Source organism: Dipodomys spectabilis, unplaced genomic scaffold (genome assembly GCF_019054845.1).
Source record: "Dipodomys spectabilis isolate Male_0828 unplaced genomic scaffold, ASM1905484v1 ptg000301l, whole genome shotgun sequence".
Classification (NCBI taxonomy): Eukaryota; Metazoa; Chordata; class Mammalia; order Rodentia; family Heteromyidae; genus Dipodomys; species Dipodomys spectabilis.
This window is the reverse complement of record NW_024870978.1, coordinates 6564027-6573792: the sequence shown is the minus strand read 5'-3', so window position 1 is coordinate 6573792 and position 9766 is coordinate 6564027.

Here is a 9766-nt window from a genome sequence, read left to right as displayed (position 1 = left end):
CATTGTATAGACCTGTTACAATGTAAAGAAATTGTAATAAGATTGTGATAATTAATTACCAAAGAAATAAGAGAAAGAATAGGTAAAATATAAAGGCAAAAAGAATGAAGAGAGAAAAGAAGCAAATAAAACCTTTATCAACAAACGCAAGGGTTTGGAAGTGGAAATATTCTAAGTAACAATAAAATTTGCTAACATGGATAGAATATGGATCACATTGTAGCATATATAATTTTGAAAAAACATACTAGGAATGAAAATTTAAAAGTCATAATTTAAAGCACTATTTACATTATAACTGCACAGTATAGTTCAGAGGTAAAAACTTGGTTTAGCATATGTGAAACAATGTTATCCCAAGTGATATCCCAAGCATTACAAAATACACACAAATCATACACACACAAAAACCACATAAACACACACACATACCACATACACACATTGGGATTATTATTATCATATTAAACAAAAGAAATTACCACAAATAGTAAAAAGTAATTTAATATAGTAAATCATAATATTACTTGTACTATTTAAAAGTTTAGTAGAAATAAAATAGTCACAATATACTTGGATTCTTATAGATTAAGTTAATTGAAAAATAAGAAATTGAAGACATGAGAACCTTTGCAAACAAGTTTTAAATAATGAACATTTTGAAGCATTTATCCTTTTATTTTGACAAAATATTGATGTTACTGGTGATAACCAGCTGCTCTATATCTCACTAGGGATGGCCATATCTCTAATCATTTCAATATGGATATTTTTATAATGAGGTCTCAGTTTCTCAGGCTCTCCTGAATTACAAACCCTATTCACAGTTACTACCATAACTAGAAAATGGAAGCCACAAATCACCTTGCCCAGCTCAAACTTATTTTTAATTCAAGTACAAATATTTACAAAAAATAACCGGGTTATGAAGTTTTTCTTAATAAAGTATGTGTTTCTTGGAAATATAGTAATATTTGTTACCTGGAAAATATGTTTAGAACTATAAGAAAATAAATTTATTTAAATTCACCTTCCATATATAAATTAAGGAAATAATTTTAGATATTCACATGTTAAATATTTTAAAAGCAAAATATATGTGCCTGAATAATTTACATGTGTTAAAATCATGCAAAATTAAATTAACTAATCCTACAACTATGAAAAAAGAATTACCCTAAAGAAACAAAAGAAGTTCAAAATTTGAAATTTAGAAAATAAAATGAATTGTACTGTTTAGTTGACCTAAATAACTGCAAACCATCTGTATATCAATTTTATAATGAAAATACATGAACAAAGAAAGCAAAAGTACAGTAGTTGTTTGAGTGTAGAAATAAAACCCATGGAGGGGATATCAATGTTCCTTCCATAAGAAATGTACTCATTATCTTATGTAACTGTAACCCCTCTGTATATTACCTTCACAATAAATAAAATTGAAATTAAAAATGAAACAAATAATATACCAATTAAGAATTCTTAAAAGCCATTGGTTAAAAACTTTGTAAAATCTGCCCCCAGTACCCGAAGGATATACTTTGATGATAATATTTAAACACATAAATTTCAGCAGAGAAGCAAAAAGTTTAAAAACTGTTACAAAGTAAAGTAATAAGTCAGAATATAATACTATAATAATACTAGATGATTATTTTTAATTTTAATTTTTACTGTGAAAATACTGTACAGAGGGATTACAATTATATTGGAAATATAATGAGTACATTTCCTATCAACCATAGTAGCCTCCTCCTTTGTTTCCCCTTCCGATCCTCTCCCAGTCCCCCCACCCAATCTTCCTCATCACCCACCAAAGTTGTAAGTTTGTTTTTCCATATAACGACTTGTACATCTCATTGTTGAAATGGATTCACCTGTATACCTATTTAAATGATTTGTTTTTTCCCTTGCCCACCACAAATTATACGAACCTCAAATACAGTGAAAGCAGGAGTTATGGTATTGGGGAGGGACATAAAAAGAAACAAAGATATAATCTTATAAATGTGTTAGAAACAATCACCTGAAAGAAAAAGAAAACATTGAAATACATATCATGGTGTTCATTTCCCTAACATCAACTTATCTAACCTTTCCTGCTTGACTCAGACATATAATAGTTATTGCAAATAAGGGAAACCATGGATCCTAAGTTTTTTGGGCCTGGATTACTTCACTTAATATAATTTTTTCCAAGTCTTTCCATTTCCTAAGAAATGGTGCAATATCATTCTTTCTGATGGAGGCATAGAATTCCATTATGTATATATACCACATTTTCTTGATCCATCCATCTACAGAGGGGCATCTGGGTTGGTTCCATATTTTAGCTATGGAAAATAAGGCTGCAATAAACATAGACGTGCTGGTAGCTGAAGTGTGATCTTGTTTGTGAACATTTGGGTAAATGCCCAAAAGTGGGATTGCTAGGTCATAGGGGAGCTCTATGTGGAGTCTTTTGAGGAACCTCCATACCATTTCCAAAGTGGTTGAACAAGTTTACACTCCCACCAACAATGCAATAAGGTTCCCTTCTGTCCACATCCCCTCCAGCATCTGTTGTTATTATAGTTCTTGATTATAGCCATTCTAACTGGGGTAAGGCTGTATCTCAATGTTGTTTTGATTTGCATTACTTTTATGGCTAGAGAGGTTGAGCATTTCTTCATGTGTCTATTGGAAATCCTTCTTTCCTCTTCTGAGAAATTTCTCTGTAAGTCTTTAGACCACTTATTTTTTGGGCAGTTGTTTCTTTGAAAATTTGTTGCTGGGGAATTTAATTTTTTGAGTTCCAAGTATATTTTAGATATGAGACCCTTGTCTGTTATATGGCTAGTGAAGATCTTCTCCCAATCCGTGGGCTTTCTATTCATCTTGCTAGCTATGTCCTCTGCCATGCAGAAAATCTGCAATTTCATGCAATCCCATTTGTCGAACCTTTCTTTGATGTGTTGTGTTTCTGGGTCTCTATAAGAAAATTTCGGCCTGTGCCATGGAGACCTGGGGTTTCTCCCATTAAATCCTGTAATGTTTTAAGCGTGGCTACTTTGACTCTGAGGCCTTTGATCCATTTGGAGTTAATTCTGGTGCAGGGTGATATATAAGGATCTAGATTTAGTTTTCTAGAAGTGATGAACCTATTTTGCCAGCACCATTTACTGAAGAGGCTGACTTTATTCCATTCTATTTTTTAGCTCCCTTATTCTTATCCAAGATTAAATGTCTATAGGTCTGTAGTTTTATTTCAAGGTTTTCAATTCTATTCCTTTGGTCCTGAGGTCAGTTCTAGTGGCAGTACCAAGCTGTTTTTATTACTATGGCTTTGTAGTAGAGTTTGAAATTTGGTACTGATATTCCTCCATCACTATTCTTTCTGTTAAGGATCATTTTAGATATTATTGGGTCTTTTATTTTTCCATATACATTTTTGGATTGCCGCTTTTATTTCCTTGAAGAATGAGGATGGAATATTGATAGGTATCGCATTGGATTTGAAGATAGCCTTGTGAAGTATCGCCATTTTAACGATGTTGATCTTTCCAGTCCAGGAGCATGAGAGTTTTTGCCACTTGTTTTTTCATAAGGCAAAGTTCTTTGATTGTTTAATCTCAAAATTAAATGATGACATTACAATTCTATGTGTGATTAAATAATTCTTATAAAACTCATTAAGTGTTTTAGCTACTTTAAAAGCTCAGGTATTTTTTTTTAATTTTAATTTTATTTTTTGTGAACATACTGTACAGAGGGGTTACAATTACATGGGCAAGATAATGAGTACATTTCATATCAAGCATTGAAACTTCCTCCTTTGTTTGCTGTCACATCACTTACCAGCCCCCCCCCCCCCCCGCGCTCCCACACAATCCCCCCCCCCCCCCCGGGCAACAAAGTTGTAAAGTTCGTTTTGACATGACAACTTGTACTTCTCATATATGCATCGGGTCCACCTGTATCCTTAAACGACTTATTTTTCCCCATCTCCTCCACAAATTATACCGACATGAAATATAGTGAAATAGAGGTTATACTGTGGGGGAGGGACATACAAAGCTACAAAGAAATAATCTTATAAAAGAGTTAGAAACAAATGCACGAAAGAAAAAAAACATTTAAATACATATCTAAGGGTTCATTTTCCTAACATCATATTATCTGATCTTTCCTGCTTGACTCATATATATACTAGATATTGCAAATAAGGGAAACCATGTGACCTATGTTTCTTTGGGCTTGCATTACTTCACTTAATATATTTATTTTCCCAAGACTTTCCATTTCCTAACAAATGGGGAAATGTCATTTTTTCTGATGGAGGCATAGAATTCCATTGTGTATATATACCATATTTTCTTGATCCATTCATCTACTGAGGGGCATCTAGGTTGGTTCCATATCTTAGCTATGGTAAATAATACTGCAATAAACATAGTTGTGCTGGTAGCTTTAGTGTGCTCTTGTTTGTAAACATTTGGGTAAATGCCCAATAGTGGGATTGCTGGGTCATAGGGGAGTTCTATGTGGAGTCTTTTGAGGAACCTCCATACTGCTTGCCAAAGTGGATGAACAAGTTTACATTCCCAAAAACAATGAAGTAAGGTTCCCTTCTGTCCACATCCCCTCCAGCATCTGTTGTTGTTAGAGTTCTTGATTTTTGCCATTCTAACTGAATTGAGGTGGTATCTCAATGTTGTTTTGATTTGCATTTCTTTTATGGCTTTTATGGCTAGGGAGGTTGAGCATTTCTTCATGTGTGTATTGGCCATCCTTCTTTCTTCTTCAGAGAAGTTTCTCTTCAAGTCTTTAGCCCACTTATTTATTGGGCACTTGTTTCTTTGAGGATTTGTTGTTGAGGGATTTAATTTTTTGAGTTTCAAGTATATTATAGATATGAGACCCTTGACCGTTGTATGGCTAGTGAAGATCTTCTCCCAATCTGTGGGCTTTCTATTGATCTTGCTAGCTATGTCCTTTATGCAGAAGCTGTGCAACTTCATGCAATCCCATTAGTCCAACCTTTCTTTGATGTGTTGTGTTTCTGGGTCTCTATTAAGAAAATTTCGGCCTGAGCCAAGGAGACCTAGGTTTTCTCTAATTCCATCCTGTAATGTTTCCAGAGTGTCTGCTTTGACTCCGATGTCCTTGATCAATTTGGAGTTGATTCTGCTGCAGGGTGATATATAAGGATCTAGCTTTACTTTTCTACAAGTAGTTAACCATTTTGCCAGCACCATTTACTGAAGAGGTTGTCTTTCTTCCATTCTATTTTTTAGCTCCCTTATCAAAAATTAGATGGCTATAGGTCAGTAGGTTCATTTCTGGGTTTTCAATTCTATTCCAATTGTCCTGAGGTCTGTTCTTGTGACAATACCAAGCAGATTTGATTACTATGGCTTTATAGCAGAGTTTGAAATTTGGTATTGATATTCCTCCAACAGTGTTCTTTCCATTGAGAAGCGTTTTTGCTATTCGGGGTGTTTTATTGTTCCATATGAATTTTTGGATTGCCTCTTCTATTTCCTTGAAGAATGAGGTTGGAATTCTGATAGGTATCGCATGGAAGTTGTAGATAGCCTTGGTAAATATTGCCATTTTCACGATGTTAATCTTTCCAATCCAGGAGCGTGGGAGGTTTTGCCATTTTCTAAGTTCTGTTTAATTTCATTTTTCAAGATTTTAAAGTTTTCATCAAAGACATCCTTCACTTCTTTGGTTAAGTTAATTCCTAGGTATTTTATATTTTGAGGGGCTGTTACAAATGGAGTTACTTTCCTAATTTCAGACACACTTTTCTCATTGTTGGCATACAGAAAAGCCATTGATTTTGCCAAAGTTTTGAATCACCCTGAGTAATTTGGGAGTGGAGTCTATGGGATTCTTTAAATACAAGATCATGTTATCTGCAAAGAGCGAGAGTTTTATTTCTTCTTCCCCTATTCAGATCCCCTTTACGTTTACATCTTGTCTTATTGCTGTAGCTAGACATTCTAATACTAGAATGAAGAGAAGTGGAGAGAGTGGACATCCTTGTTTTGTTCCTGAGTTAAGAGGAAATGGCTTTAGGTTTTCACCATTAAGTATAATGCTGGCTGTAGGTTTGTCAAATAAAGCCTTTATTGTATTGAGGAATGTTCCATGGATTCCTAACTTTTCCAAAAACTTCATCATAAAGGGGTGTTGGATGTTCTCGAATGCTTTTCCTGCATCTATTGAGATAACCATGTGGCTCTTATCCTTGCTCCTGTTGATGTGATGAATAATATTATTTGATTTGCGCATATTGAACCAGCTTTGCATCCCTGAAATTAATCCTGTTTGATCGTGGTGTATGATTTTTTGGATGAATTGTTGAAGTTGATTCGCCAAAATTTTGTTGAAAAGTTTTGCATCAATGTTCATAAAAGAAATGGGTCTATAGTTCTCTTTCTTTGATGAGTCCCTGCCTAGTTTTGGGATGAGGGTTATGATGGCTTCATAGAATGTGTTCGGTAGTGAACTTTCTCTTTCAATTTCATTGAAGAGTTGGAGCAGTATAGGTGTGAGCTCTGCTTTGAAGGCCTTGTAGAATTCCGCTGTAAAACCATCTGGTCCTGGACTTTTCTTAGCTGGAAGGTCTCTTATTGCTGTTTCTATTTCAATGCTTGATATGGGAATGTTAAGATGGTTTAACTCATCTTGATTTAGTTTTGGCATGTCTATGTTTGCTATGAAAAGGTCCATTTCTGTCAAGTTCTCAAACTGATTAGCATAATGTTTTGAGAAGTATTCTCTTATAATGTTCTGAATCTTGGTTGTTTTCATGGTGATGTTTCCATTCTCATCTCTAAGTTTATTTATTTGGGTGTGTTCTTTTCTTTTTCTGATAAGATTTGCTAAGGGTTTGTCAATTTTGTTAATTTTTTCGAAGAACCAACTCTTCGTTTTGTTCTTTCTTTCTATAGTTTCTTTGGATTCTAATTCATTTAATTCTGATTTAATTTTAATTATTTCTTTCCATCTACTGGTTTGCGGTTTTTCTTGATGCTCTTTTTCAAGTAGGTTCAGATGTCTCATTAAATTGTTGATTTCTGATCTCTCCAATTTGTTGATGTAGGAGCTCAGAGGTATAAACATCCATCTGAGTACTGACTTTGCTGGGTCCCAGAGGAGCTGGTAATTTGTGTGCTCATTTTTGTTGAATAGCATGAACATTTGAATTTCCTTTCTAATCTCTTCCATGACCCTCTCATGATTCAGCAGTGGGCTGTTCAGCCTCCATGTGTTATCAGACTTTCTTTGGTGGCTTATGGTTTTGAGTTCTAATTTTATTCCTTGTGTTCAGAGAGAATGCAGGGTATAAATTCAATGTTTCTGAATTTGGACAAGATTGCTTTGTGGCCTAAAATGTGCTCTATTTTAGAAAATGTTACATGAGGTGCTGAGAAAAACGTGTGTTCTGATGCTGCTGGGGGAAATATTCAGTAGATGTCTGTTAAATCTAGTTGATCTATGCAGCTGTTTAGATCTGAAGTTTCTCTGTTGAGATTTGCCGAGTTGATCTATCTAGTGGGGAGAGTGGTGTGTTAAAATCCCCAACAATTAATGTCTTTGGATCCATGTGGGATTTGAGGGAAAGTAGTGTTTCTTGGATAAATTTGGGTGCTCAATTGTTTGGCGAATAGATATTTAGAATTGTAATATCCTCCTTAAGGAGAGATCCTTTAATTAGCGTGTAGCAACCTTCTTTATCTCTTCTCACAAATTTTAATTTGAAGTGTATTTTATCTGATATTAGGATTGCAACTCCTGCCTGTTTATGGGGGCCGTTTGCTTGGTAGATTTTGCTCCAGCCTTTAACAGTGAAAATGTGTTTTTTTTTTTTTTTATGGGAAGACGTGACTCCTGAAGGCAGCAGATAAAAGAACCTTGATTTTTATTCCAACTAGAGAGTCTATGTCTCCTAATTGGAGAGTTAAGTCCAGTAATGTTAAGATAAATGACTGAGAGGTATTTGGGGGTTCCTGCCATGTTATCCACTTTCTTGGGTGTTGCAAAAACTGGATTCTTCCTATGGTTCTTGGATTCTCAGTTTGGGTGCAGTTTCTTGGCCTTTATTGTGGTCTTGTTGGTTTTCTATGTGTAGGACATCTTTAAAATCTTTTGTAGGGCTGGTTTGGTGGAGATGTGTTGTTTCAATTTTTCTTTGCTATGGAAGGGTTTTACTTGGCCTTCAATTATCAAGGAGAGTTTACCTGGGTACAGTATTCTTGGTTGATAGTTGTTTGTTTTTAGGGCTTGGCATATATCATTCCAGGCTCTTCTTGTTTTGATTGTCTCTGCTAAGAAATCTGAGGTGATTCTAATTGGTTTCCCTTTATAGGTGATTAATCTATTCTCCTTCACAGCTTTTTGGTCTGAGTTGGTCCTGTGTGGATTATAATGTGCCGGAGGGATATTCTATACTGATCTGGTCTATTTGGAGTTCGAGAAGCTTCTTGTATCTGAATAGGCCTATCTTTTTGCATGTTTGGGAAGTTCTCTGCTAGGATCCTGTTAAACAAATTTCCTAGACCATTAACTTCTGTTTCTAGATGCTCCTCTACACGCATTATCCTTAGATTAGGCCTTCTGATGGTGTCTTCCTAGTGTTGGATAGATCTCTCATATTTCTTGGACTTGTCTTGGATGATTGTATGCTCTTTCTCTATAATATCTAGGCTATCTTCAGTCTCCGAGTTTTGATCTTCTGCATGGTGTAACCTGCTGTCAAGACTTTCTACTTTGTTTTTTATTTCTTTTCCTTCTAATTGTTCAGCTTTAATGGCTTCAAATTCTTTGTTGAAGCATTGTTTTAGATCTTGTACGGACTTCTTTACTTCCTTAGTTTGGCATTTAGTGTTTATTCTCAAATCATTTAATTGATTGTTTATGGTGTCCTTGGACTCCCATTCCTTCTGTTGGGTTCCATTCAGCATTCCCTTTGTGGTCTCCCTGACTTCCTTCAGCTCTTTGTTAATGGATCCCATGAATGCCTTTAGTGATCTTTGTGTATTCTCATCCTCCTCTCTCAATTCCTATATTACTCTCTGCTTAGCTTCCTCCCGTTCATGCCATTCTTGTAGTTCTCTTTGAGTGTTGTCAGCCTGTTCATGCCATTCCTGCCTTTCTTTTTGAGTATTCTCAACCTGCTCGTGCAAATCCTGTATCAGGTTTTGAGTAGCTTCCTCACGTTCATGATATTCCTCCATAAACCTTTGGATTGCTTCCTCTCTCTCCCTCTCACGCTCATACAGAATCCTTTGTATGTTTTCAATCTTTTCCTGCATTGACCATTTTTGGCCTCCTCTCTCTCCCTATCACGCTCATACAGAGTTCTTTGTATGTTTTCAGTCTTTTCATTTATCATGTTTGCCAGCAGTGTTTGTAGAGCTATTTGGGAAATCTCTTCTGGATTATTCATTATCTGTTCTGTCCTCTGATTATCATGAGTGGGAGTGGAGATACCCAGACTTGCCATTTTTCTTGTGGTTTTCCGGCTTACTCTGCCCATTTGGAATGAAAGTAACACCAGTTTTGTGCTAGAACACTTACTTAGGGCAAGCATCACCCAAAGTCTGTATATACACAGTCAATAGTCTGCAGATACAATCTAGTTCAACAGATACCTCTATTCAACATCAAACAAGTATATATTAATGGGCTATAAACCACAAAGAAGAATTTGGTAAACCAGAAATTATTAGGGTTAGGGAGAGATGTAGGTAAAAAATAGGAATAGAGTGAT